The sequence below is a fragment of the Aotus nancymaae genome, unplaced genomic scaffold (genome assembly GCF_030222135.1).
Source record: "Aotus nancymaae isolate 86718 unplaced genomic scaffold, 86718_ANA_hifiasm-v0.15.2.pri h1tg000036l, whole genome shotgun sequence".
Classification (NCBI taxonomy): domain Eukaryota; kingdom Metazoa; phylum Chordata; class Mammalia; order Primates; family Aotidae; genus Aotus; species Aotus nancymaae.
Window position 1 is genome coordinate 68,316,833 of NW_026988450.1, and position 13,169 is coordinate 68,330,001.

At 41.6% G+C, this 13,169-nt stretch overlaps 1 protein-coding gene and 1 non-coding gene across 2 annotated transcripts in view; one reads left to right on the forward strand and one right to left on the reverse strand.

The window, feature by feature from the left end:
- DEPTOR (DEP domain containing MTOR interacting protein) overlaps positions 1-13,169 on the forward strand; it is a 181,657-nt gene that overhangs the window by 16,803 nt on the left and 151,685 nt on the right. The window lies entirely within an intron of this gene.
- Positions 8,577-8,680, reverse strand: LOC135278179 (small nucleolar RNA U13). The gene has a single exon (XR_010345731.1). It is a non-coding gene; the product is annotated as a small nucleolar RNA U13 (small nucleolar RNA).

Consider the following 13,169-nt stretch of genomic DNA (forward strand, 5'->3'; position numbering starts at 1 on the left):
TGAGCAGATGGGAGCTGGGATTGCAGCTCCACAGTTTCCCTACAAAGGTCAACAGCTCTAAGCTGTTGGAGTGTGGCGGTCAGAGGCAGAGATGCCCCAGCTATTGTGCACATGGAGCCTGGACCTTGGAACTTTCACTTATCCTTGTTTCTGTATTTTTGTTTGTTTGTTTGTTTGAGACGGAGTTTTGCTCTGTTGCCCAGGCTGGAGTGCCGTGGCACCATCTCGGCTCACCGCAACCTCTGCCTCCTGGGTTCAAGCGATTCTCCCACCTCTGCCTTGCAAGTAGCTGGCATTGCAGCCACGTGCTGCTATGTCTGGCTAATTTTTGTGTTTTTAGTAGAGACGGGGTTTCATCATGTTGGCCAGGGTGGTCTCGAACTCCTGACCTCAAGTGATCCACCCCCAACCTTGGCCTCCCAAAGTGTGGGGATTATAGGCGTGAGCCACCGTGCCTGGCCTTGACTTATCTTTGAATATTTGTGTCTGTGTTGGGCAAAATTAAACTTACATAGATAATAATTGTGTCAACTACATGTATGAAAATGATTAATAACAACATTAATACATCACAAATGAAATATTTATTAATAAAAGCTACAAAAACTTGGGTTGGTTGTATGAATAATTATTAATACTATTATGTATGCCTGATTACTAGACAACATACTGATCGTGTATGTGTATATGTACACGTATAAGAAGATATCACTATGGATTATTGATTAACTAAAAATATTTAAAGTTCTAGAATATGAATATAGCTGGCTGTATTTTAGGTTTTTGAAGGAAAGTTATGGCTGCTTTCTATGACATGAAACTCTAGGAAAATGCACATCCTCAGCATGGATGTGTTTTACACATAAGGGTTAGATTATCCAACAGAATCTTATGCAAGGAACATTAAAACATATTCCAAAATTTATTTGATATATTGTAGTTTAAGAGCTTTTCAAGATATTTCTCAATTTCTGTAAGCCCTGGACAATTAATTCAAGACCCCCACGCTTTCTTTGTAGGAATGGATAAGGCAATAATTTTATGACTAAAACTGAATTTTTTCACACGAGACCTTGAGATTTGGTGGAAAATAGGACCAAATTTTGATCTGCCTGCCTTGGCATCCCAAAGTGCTGGGATTATGGGTGCGAGCCACCCTGCCTGGCCTGTTTCCTGTTCTATAATAAGAAGAATAAAAGGGGTGCTTGAGGTACATGCATTTAAAGTTGTTAGAATGAGGCCTATCATGTGGGAAACACTCATTGTTAGTTGCTTCTGCTATTAATAGTAGTAAATAGGTCAACATGACTCAGTTAACATTCGGGAAGTACCTTTTTTTCAATTATGAAATGAAGATAGAAAACAAATAATTACTTAAATAATTAGCCATATAGAACCCTAAACCATTTGCTTTCTAATGTTTTTCCCCTCAGCATAAATGTCTAACCCTTATTTACTTTTTTGTTTTTGTTTTTTTGAGATAGAGTCTAGCTTTGTTGCCCAGGCTGGAGTGCAGTGGTGTGGTCTCAGCTCACTGCAACTTCTGCCTCCCAGGTTCAAGCGATTCTCCTGCCTCAGCCTCCTAAGTAGCCGGAATCAAGGCATAAGCCACCACACCTGGCTATTTTTTTTTTTTTTTGTATTTTTAGTAGAGACAAGGTCTCACCATGTTGCCCAAGCTGGTCTTGAACTCCTGACCTCAGGTGATCGATCCACCCTCCTCGGCCTCCCAAAGTGATGGGGTTACAGGTGCGAGCCAGCACACCCAGCCAACACTTATTTCATTGATACAGAAAATGTCATTAGTAATGTTTATGCCGCTAAGGACTAATGGGTTCTCTGTGGAGTCTGTGCCAAAAGCCCATATTCCTTTTGGTAAAATTCATATGAGACCACATGTATTGTTATTTTAGCCAAATGTGAAATGTTGACTTAATTTTCTCTTTTGGTGAAGCCTCTGTCAGCCACTATAAATTTAAAAGTAGTATCGTAAGTATAAAGCCATACTATTCTTCAGCTTTTCCTATCTTGTAATAGAATGATTTCTTCATTTTGTCATATATTTATCAGCTGCTTGTTTTTGTTGATGGTATCAGACTTCCTCATGCTATTAGACAAGAAATTACTTTAGAAACCTGTTATTATTTATCTGGATTGCACTTTACTAACACTGGAGTCTCTTTCCATGTCTTTTAATTCTTGTCTCAAGATTTTATCTAGGAGTTGCATGAAGCCTAAAGAAGGAATTACCTACTCTTTTCATTCATTTTCATATCTTTAAGCAGGAAATGTTGTTTATCAGTTGGACTCAAAAAGCATGCATACATTCATTCGGATGCTAAATACAGACTTACACAGGTTAATGCCTTAAATTACTGTGCAAGCATCTATGTGTATTTACATTGGTAGTCAAAATTTTCAGTTAAACCAAGTATCTGCTTTCTGAGATGAGTTTTCTGGCATTGGCAATTGGAATGGTTTTTGTTTTGTAAAACATTTTTTTAAAAATCACAACCTGTTATGAGACAACCATAATGTGTACTCCATGAATCGCTACATAGCTCAGAGAAACTTGCAAACCTATTTCAAAATCATGCAGTCTTCATCATCTAGAAGTTCTTCAATGTCTCTGGAAATCTCTTACCTATTTAATTTTAAATCCTTCTAGCAGTTCCTGTGCTTCCCTAATGAGACTCTTGAGCATAGTAACGGTTATACAGTCACGTTTTTCTGAGCTTGGTTTTTTAGCCTTCCCTTGACTTTGTAAGATCCTCTGTATCCTTTCAGTAAAATCCCTCTTTGCTTAAATTAGCCAGAATTGGTTCCTGTTTCTTGTAGTCAAAAAACCATAATTAACACATAAATTAGTACCAAGAATGGGGTAAATATAAACTCTGTAAAAATTATAGATGTCTATTACACCCCTCCCTACTTCTTGTTTTTGAGACAGGGTCTCATACTGTTGCCTAGACTGGAGTGCAGTGGCATGATCATAGCTCACTGCAACCTTGACCCCCTAGGCTCAAGTGATTCTACCACCTAAGGCTCCTGAGTAGCTAGGACTACAGGCATGTGCCACCACACCTGGCTCTTTTTTTTTTTTTTTTTTTTTTGAGACAGAGTTTCGCTCTTATTGCCCAGGCTTGAGTGCAATGGTGCAATCTTGGCTCACCGCAACCTTCATCTCCCGGGTTCAAGCCATTCTCCTGCCTCAGCCTCCCAAGTAGCTGGGATTACGGGCATGCACCACCATGCCTGGCTAATTTTGTATTTTTAGTAGAGACGGGGTTTCTCCATGTTGGTCAGGCTGGTCTCGAACTCTCGACCTCAGGTGAACCTCCCGCCTTGGCCTCCCAAATTGCTGGGATTAAAGGCGTGAACCACTGCTCCCAGCCTCTGGCTCATTATTTACTTTTTTTCAATGACAAGGTCTCACTACGTTGTCCAGGTTGATCTGGAACTCCTGGGCTCAAGTGATCCTCCCACCTCAGACTCCCAAAGTGCTAGGATTACAGGTGTGAATTTCACCTGGACCTTGCACCTTTTTTTCCCCCTAAAGCACAAATACAGAGCTATTTGTATAAAATTATTGCCTGCTACAAGGCATAGGCAAAGGCTAATTCTGCTTGGTATAGAATAATCATCTTATCCCTCACAGTTGTATGAACTCTAATACCCAAAAATGTTTGACTTCTAACTACATTTGTTGTATAAATGGCTGAATGTTATTCTATTTTTACAACTCTTCACAGCATCTTCACTTTTCTAGGGGTAGAGTAGAATATATATAAATGTGAAATGCATGTTGATTGATCCCTAGTGGAAAGTGAAATTGCTTTTAGTTTTGAAGCATTGAAATTTCATTCTCCCCTTTCCTCTTTTGAAAGTAGGAAAACTCAGAGATTTTAAGAATTGACCCTCTCTGTGCTTCGGAATTCACATTGGGAGTAAGAAGCAGTGTGTTTGTACTTAATTAATTTCATTTGGTTGTTTGCAGTTTCAGATCTATTCATGGACAAGGATATTTATGCAATTCTCTCATGAGCCAATTAACTTTCTCTTGGTCTTTTATGTTTTAGTCTATTGCTGCAGTGTGGTATTGAAACTGCTAAATATTTAGGTACAAACACAAACTCCCACTTCAGAATCAGCTGATTATGTAATGGCAGGTGAGAAGATAGACAAACATATTAATATTTTTAGTTCTCTCTGATGCTGTTAGAAATACATGATAATTTCACTCTCATGGTTCACGGCAGTGATTAGTTGATGGCTTGAGTGCTTTCTGAAGCCATGGATGCAGGTCATACTGTTAGCCATTGGTCTGTAGAATCACAAAGAACACTTGTTGGGTGAGATGAAAATATAAGGAAATTCCACTATTTCTATAACAGTTTTCCTTTTATTTTATTTTATTTTTTATTCTTTTTAAACTTATTTTCAGTTTTCTTTTCTTATTTTAGGTTTTTAATTTTTTTTCCGAGACAGAGTGAGTCTTGCTCTGTGGCCCAGGCTGGAGTGCAGTGGCACAATCTCAGCTCACTGCAACCTCCGCCTTCCGTGTTCAAGCAGTTCTCCTATCTCAGCCTCCCGAGCAGCTGGGATTACAGGCGTGCACCACCATACCCAGCTAATTTTTTGTATTTTTAGTAGAGATGGGGTTTCGCCATATTGGCCAGTCTGATCTCAAACTCCCGACCTCATGATCCACCCGCCTCGGCCTCGCAAAGTGCTGGGATTACAGGTGTGAGCCACCGCGCCCAGCCCGATTATAGTTTTGTGCTAAGTGTCTGTGATACATATTATGAACATCCACTAACATTTAAACAGCATTTTATATTTTAGAAAGAGATTTTATGTACATCATTCTATTGATCCCCAGCATCCTACTGACTCTTTGTCCTATGAGCAGAGAGGAACCTAAGTGATTATATGGACTCCCAATTTAGAGATGAAAAGCTTTACATGAAGTTTTGTAATACTCCTTGCTCAATGTGTGTCCCCAGGATTTGGCACAAAGATGGGTACATAGTAGATGTGGAATAAAAATTTGCTAAGTGGCAAAATAAATGGAGCTTAGAGAGAAACTAAGTGACTTGGCCATGGGCACACAGGACTGATTGATGGAGACAGTGCTCAGATTTAGGATTTAGGATTTTTTTTTTTTTTTTTTTTTTTTTTTTTTTTGAGATGGAGTCTCACTTTGTCTTACCTAGGCTGGAGTGCAATAGCGTGATCTCAGCTCACTGCAGCCTCCTCCTCCCTAGTTCAAGCGATTCTCCTGTCTCAGCCTCCTGAGTAGCTGGGACTACAGGTGTGTGCCACCACACCTGGCTAATTTTGTATTTTTAGTAGAGATGAGGTTTCACTATGTTGGCCAGGCTGGTCTCAAACTCCTGACCTCAGGTGATCCACCTGCCTGAGCCTCCCAAGTGCTGGGATTACAGGCCTGTGAGCCACCATGCCTGGCAGATTTGGGATTTTTTTGACTCCAAGTCCCACACAGCTTTCTAATGCTTATGCTCCAAAGAGGACAACTGAAGTAGTTTATAGTGATGCTAAGAGCTAAAGTAAAGAAATACGTTTGAAATCTTAACATGCAGATTTCTTAAGTTGGATGAGGAATTATTTTCAGCTAAAATTAAGTTGTATAGTTTTTATGTGTTCAAGGGGAATTTTTAAAAAATATGCAAAATTGGGTATCTTGAGGGTCGTGCCATTTTGGAGTTTAGATTAAATCATTAAATTTCAGGGTTTTTAGACATGAAAGAACCTGTACATTTGGAGACAAGGCAGGTGAAATTAACCAAAATTGTATGCTCCATGAGGGCAGGGTCTATGTGTGTCTGTTTACTACTCCATGCCCAGTGCCTGGCACAGTGCCCAATGGACAGTGAAGTAGGAGTTCAAGTAATATTTGTTGGCTGGGTGAGGTAAAAAAAACTAGGGTTTTTTGTTTGTTTGTTTGTTTGTTTTTTGAGACAGAGCCTTGCTCTAGTGCTCAGGCTGGAGTACAATGGAGTGATCTCGGCTCATTGCAACCTCCGCCTCCTGGGTTCAAGTGATTCTCCTGCCTCAGCCTCGTAAGTAGCTGGGATTATAGGCACTGGCCACCACACCCGGCTAATTTTTGTATTTTCAGTAGAGACAGAGTTTCACCATGTTGGCCAGGCTGATCTTGAACTCCTGACTTCAGGTGATCCACCTGCCTTGGCTTCCCAAAGTGCTGGGATTACAGGCATGAGCCACCATGCCTGGCCTTTATTTTTATTTTTTAAGAGACCAGAGTCTTGCTCTGTTGCCCAGATTGCAGTGCAGTGGAGTGATCGTAGCTCACTCTAGCCTGAAACTCCTAGGTTCAACTGATCCTTTCACCTCAGCCACCCAAGTAGCTAGGACTACAGGCACATACCACCATGCTTGGCTAATTTTTGTACTTTTTTTTTCTTTTTTTGTAGCGAGAGAGTCTCACTATGTTGCCCAGGCTGGTTTCAAACTTTTGTCCTCAAGCAATCCTCCTGCCTTGGCCTCCCAAAGTGCTGAGATTACAGGTGTGAACCACCATGCCCAGCCAGTGAATACACTTTTTACTTAAACTGTGCGAGTCTCTTATGTGCCAGATCCTGTGCTAGCCCTTGATGGCAGTATGAAAACCATTGGAATCTTGTCCCCAAGAAGCTCACAGCATGAGATTCCAGACAGCTACAGCCAGAGATAGAAATGTGGACAATTACAACCCAGCATGGGAATTTCTGCAATAGAGGGATGGTGCAAGGTGCAGTGGAAGCTCCGGATGGAATGACAGACTGCCTGGGAGAGTGCGATGGCCAAGACTTCCTCCAGCAGGTGACAGCTGAGCCGGGTTTGAAGTTTGGAGGTGTGTTTACTAGGAGTGCAGTGCAGGAGGGGAGGAACACCAAGCAGAGACAGGAGGAGGTAGAAAGACTTGAAGGTGTGAAATAGCCTGGCATGTTTAGGAAAGTTCAAATAGTCCTGTCTGTCGTCCAGTGGTTTTCGATGTTTCTGCTTGCCTGCTCCTATCTGTAAAAATATTTTAAGCATAGATTGTCCCCCAATATAGGCATTTTTTTTTTTTTTTTGAGACAAAGTCTTGCTTTGTTGCCCAGGATGAAGTACAGTGGTATAATCTCGGCTCACTGCAACCTCTGCCTCCCAGGTTCAAGCGATTCTCCTGTCTCAACCTCCTGAGTAGCTGGGACTACAGGCACTTGTCACCACGCCCAGCTAATTTTTTTTTTTTTTTTTTTTTAATAGAGGCAGGGTTTCACCATGTTGGCCAAGATGGTCTCGGTCTCCTGACCTTGTGATCTGCTCGCCTCGGCCTCCCAAAGTGCTGGGATTACAGGCGTGAGCCATGACACTCGGCCTCAACAGGCCACTCTTAAGACTCAAAGCCCTGTGAGAGAGGCCAGTCTGTCAGTTTCACTGCTGTACACCCCTTGTCTAGACAGTGTCTGGCATTACTAGGCACCCAATAAATATGGATTGTTGGACTGAGTTTGGTTTTCCCTATTGCTGGACCATAAGCCTAAAGTGATGGCTGGTGAAAAATGTTTATAGACTTCACTGAAGGAAGGCCTTCACAGTTCAAACTCTTTCCCAGAGTTCTACACAGGACACCAGAGCTTTGATTTTGGAGCTCTAGCTCTCACTGTTTATCTTAGGGTAGTCAAGACCCTCACATAATTTCCCTGTGTCTTCTGAGGGCATTCATGTTGTTCATCAGGCCAATAGTATTCCTGTGCATTACATGGTGCCTGTGGTGAGTGATTAATAAAAGGGATATTGTGACTTTCTTGGCAGGGATGAAAGAACTATCAACATGGTAAATAGCCCTTGTATAAGCAGGCGAAGAGAATGAGGCTATTCTTCCTCCCACCGTGGCTCTCACTGGTGATGATAACAACACCAAAAGCATATTTTTCTGTTTGACTTTTGAATCCAGAGGTCTATGATGTGGTAGCAACAAAACTGTTTTTTTCACCTGGCAACAAAACATAAGATCTGGCCCATGACACTACCTTCCTACTAATGTAAGGATTGGAACAAGGTTGAAGGGTCGTGTTTTGTGTGAAGTGCAATTAACATTTTATTATGGATTAATTTGAGGTTTTTAAGAAATATATAGGGCACAGATTTCTTCACCAAATTTCAAAGAAACCTAGATATATCCTTAAAAAAAAAACACTTTTCTTCCTAGAATGATTTTTAATTAATTAATTAATTAATTTAATTTATTTATTTTATAGATATGGGGTTTCACCGTCTTGGCCAGGCTGGTCTTGAACTCCTGACCTCGTGATCCACCCATCTTATCCTCCCAAAGTGCTGGAATTTTAGGGGTGAGCCACTGTGCCCGGCCCCCAGAATGATTTTTTAGAGACAGATGCCTACTGATAATACTTTATGTTTAGTTAATCGGCCTATAAATATTTATTGAGGGTCTGTGGGACCAGCTTTTGCTTGTACTAAACAAATTATCAAGAAATAGACAACATGATTCTTACCATTAGGGATATGCCTTTTTTTTTTCCTTTTTTTTTCTTTTTTTCTCAGATCAGATGGGTAATGTGCCAGTGTCATAACAAGGTTCAAGGTTGGCACATCTCACACAAGAGTGTGAACACCCAATCATCATGCTCATGAACTACAAAAAGATCTAAGGAGATGACTTTTTAAGTAGAGAAAGAAAATAAGGGCTGGCGTGGTGGACTTTGGGAGATACACGCAGGTGGATCACTTGAAGGTCGGGAGTTCGAGACCAGCCTGGCCAACATGGTGAAACCCCATCTCTACTAAAAATTAGCTGGGCGTGGTGGCACACACCTGTAATCCCAGCTATTTGGGAGTCTGAGGCAGGAGAATCGCTTGAAGGTTGCAGTGAACCAAGATCATGCCACTGCCCTTCAGCCTGGGCAACAGAGCAAGACTCTGTCTCAAAAAAAAAAAAAAAGGAAAGAAAAGGAAAATAGTCCATAAATCAAGGTCAGTTGAGATACTGTGCTATAATATGAAATGTGTTTAGTCCCTGGTTCCTCACAAAGCTTAAACTCTCAGAATATCCCAAGCGATGAGTATCTATTGTTATGATAAGACCTTATTAGCACAACTGAGTTTATGTTAATAAAGTGACTTAGGGTGGGACCCCTAGCTAGTCTCAGGATGGGGCTGGTCTTAAAAGACCAAGTGATTAGAAGATTAGAGGGTTGGAACTTTCAACCCCACCCACCAACCACCAGGAAAGTGGAGGCCAAAGCGGGCTGGAGATCAAGCTCTAGCAAAGACTCTCGAACAATGAGATTTGAAGAGTTTCTGGTTTGCCGACATGTGCAGGTGCTGGGAAGGTGGCTGGCCAAGAGAGGGCATGGAAGCTCTGTGTCCCCCTTCCTTGCCCTATCCATCTCCATTTGGTGTTCATCAGTATCCCCTCTAATACACTGGATTAAAAAACAGTAAATGGGTGGGGCACCGTGGCTCACTTGTAACCCCAGTGCTTTGGGAGGCCCAGGCAGAAGGATGGCTTGAGGCCAGGAGTTCGAGACCAGTTTGAGCAACATAGCAAGACCCTGGTAGTACAAAATAAATGAAAAAAAAATCTTTTTTAACCCAATAAATGTAAGTAAGTGTTTCCATGACTTCTGTGAGCCTTCCTAACAAATTAACTGACCTTGTGGAGGAGATGATGGGAACTTTGATTTAAAGCCACTTAGTTAGAAGTATAGGTGACTGCCTGCTACTTGCAATCAGTATCTGGAGTGGGGACAGTCTTGTGGGACAAGTGTAGCTGGGACTACAGGCATGCGCCCCCACACCTGTCTAATTTTTGTATTTTTAGTGGCGATGGGGTTTTGCCATGTTGTCCAGGCTGGTTGCAGTTCTTTCCTTAAAAGAAAGAAATTGAAGACTCGAGTTGCTATTGAATCAAGCTGCTTGTTCCTGAACTTCCCTTGTGTAATCAGTGGGAAAATTACAAGTCTGATAAGTGGGGACTGATTTTCTGGACATTTTACATTTCACTGGAAAAAGAGAGAGTTATCAGATTCCTCCAGGGCAAATGTAACTATGATGTAAATCAGAGTCACCAAGGAACAGAGCCCTGGGCTAAAATAGATGCCAGGGCCTCATTTAAAAACCATGACAGACACCCCACCTATTCTCAGAACACAAGTATCATTTACTTCTTGGGGCCTGGAGTGACAGTTTGTCGGTATTGGCTTTGCTTCCTAGCGTCTCACATAATAACAAATGCTAGGATGGAAAGATATTGGACACAGGTGCAGTAGCATGATTATGTTAAATTGAGAAAAGACTTGCAAAGGCTCTCTGCAATCTTAATGATTTCCAGAGGGTCCTCTTTCAGCTTCCCTACGTTGCCTCTGGTAGCCTAATTAATAGAGTGTGACTTTTTAGTTCTTGCCAAGTGCCAACCCAGCTCAAATGACAACTGTCAGGAGAATGTGGCAGATAACTGAAGAAACCTTTAGTTACCTAGCTATCTTTAGAAGACACTGTCTTTGGCTTAATGAGTGCTGTATTTTATAAGTAGCCACAGGTGTTTGGAACCCTGTCAGCATTCTTGGGGCTCTAAATAGTGTTTGGTAAGTTTTCAGCCTTTATATAGGCATCAGCAGGGTTTGAATATCTGCCCAATATCATAGCAAAGTAGAAAGTTAAAGAGAGAAAACAGAGCCTCCAGGGTGGCATGAAGGATGTAAACATGCAAAATAACACTACAGACAAAACCATTAATGTAACCAATTGCAAACCATGCAGAAATATTAATAAGGCTGAATATACTCTTTCAGGTGTGAGTCTTGATGAGTGAAACATCTTAGGTTCTAGGTTCTATATGTGGCCTTGCCACTTACCCGCTGTTAATAACCAATTCCAATCACCAGATGTGGACTTTCTTCTCATCTATAGACAGAGGTTAATCATCTCTTAATTACATCACATGCTTGTTTGCCAAATCAAGTTTTTGCAAATGAGATGCAGTATCTAGAAGTAATTTATAAGCCATAATGTGCTGAGCATATGAAATGTGGATTTATTTATTTGTTATTTATTTATGTATTTTTGAGATTGAGTCTCGCTCTGTCACCCAGGCTGGAGTAGACTCGCACAATCTTGGCTCACTGCAACCTCCGCCTCCCGGGTTTCAGCAATTCTCCTGCCTCGGCCTCATGAGTAGCTGAGATTACAGGTGTGCGCCACCATGCCTGGCTAGTTTTTGTAATTTTTAGTAGAGATGGGGTTTCACCATGTTGGTTAGGCTGGTGTCGAACCCCCGACCTCTGGTGATTCTCGCCTGCCTTGGCCTCTCAAAGTGCTGGGATTACAGGTGTGAGTCACTGTGCCCGGCCTCGAAAATGTGGATTTATTATTATGTAGAGCCTCATTAGGTATCAGATATATAGAACACTGGATAATCTAGAGTTACCACCTAAAGTCTCACTCACACCTGACATAAATGTCCACTTGACTGTCGATAATGGCATTGGCGCCTCTTGTATTCTTTTCCTATCCTCAAACTGTTTGACTGACCTGGGGATCCAAATAAAGGTGTATCTAGATGTATGAAATTGTATCTACCAAACCTTGTCGAATACAGGCATATACCAAGAATATTCAGGGGCTACACTGGTAAACAGGTGGCCTGAAAATTTGACTCTGAGTGTACAGAACACCTACAAGAATCAGAGCAACTATATTAAGAAAGGGAAAATGCAAACCTGGCATAAGCCAATATACAGATTACCAGAAGGTGCTTTTCACTGGCTGTATTTTACAGACATAGAAAATAAGATTTTCCTGAGGGTGGTATCAGATATGTGAAATAGCATTTTATTATGCAGACTTGAGAAACATTTTTGTTTTCTACATAGTCATTAGTGAAATATAAATTTTTAGGTTTTTTGAAATTTTTTCCAGGCTTCATTTTTTTTTTTTTTTTTGTGACGGAGTCTCACTCTGTCACCCAGGCTGGAGTGCAATGGCACTGAGATTATAGGCATGAGCCACTGCACCCCGCTGTGATTTCTTTTTATGTCTAAGAGAATGTGAGTTAGAATGAAGCCTGGAGGCTGGGTGTGGTGGCTCACGCCTGTAGTCTTAGCACTTTGGGAGGCCAAGGCAGACAGATCACTTGAGGCCAGGAGTTGGAGACCAGCCTGGCCATCAGAAATCCTGTCTCTAGGAAAAATACAAAACTTAGCCAGGCATGGTAGTGGGCACCTGTAATCTCAGTTACTTGGGAGGCTAAGGCAGGAGATTCGCTTGAATCCAGGAGGTGGAGGTTGCAGTGAGCCAAGTTCCCACCATTGCACTCCAGCCTGGGCAACAAGAGCAAAACTCCATCTCAAAAAAAAAAAAAAAAAAAAAGGAAAGAAAGAAATCACAGTACCAAGTGTTTCTGATGTCTGCACTGAGTACCACAGATGGTCTAAACATTTGGCTACCTGACTTGATGGTTAAGGGATAGTTAACCCCCAAAATGGTTAATGTGGTATGGTTTGGGATCATTTGTGACTTCTTTGTTTACTAGTGGTGTGTGTGTGTGTGTGTATTCATGTGTGTGTTTCCATCACTGCATCTGAGATTCTCAGTATTCAGCATTTTTGGTGTATGCCATTTTATCTTTTCAACACAGCAGAGCTGCCTCTGTCCATTGCCTCATAGGAGTTTCGTGCACACGAACACCTTCAGTGTTGGCTCCTTATCTTTGGGACTGAGCAGATACAGTGGCCTTCTATCAATTTTCCTGCTAGCTAATGCCCTGACTTCTTTGCTCAGCTGTCCATTGTCTCCTGGAGCGCCCTGTGCACCAGCCTGAGCTACACCTATCGAGAGCTGGCTGGATCCTGACAGCAGACAGAGCTTAGGCCACAGCCCAGCACCCTGCTGTGTACATATTCTGTGAAGAATAACATGTCTCTTCCTGAAGGAAGGGTTATGTAACATATCTTATCCAGTGGAACTAAACACACACACGGGTAGTCCAAATAATTCTTCATATTAATAGAAAGGTGATGGCAGAAATATTCTGAAGTCCTTCTGTTCCACAGAGATGAGTATACAGCTATCAAAGGACCCAACATTAGAGGTTCAGGGTTTGCATTCCATACTGCACTACGATTTCTTTCTGTCCA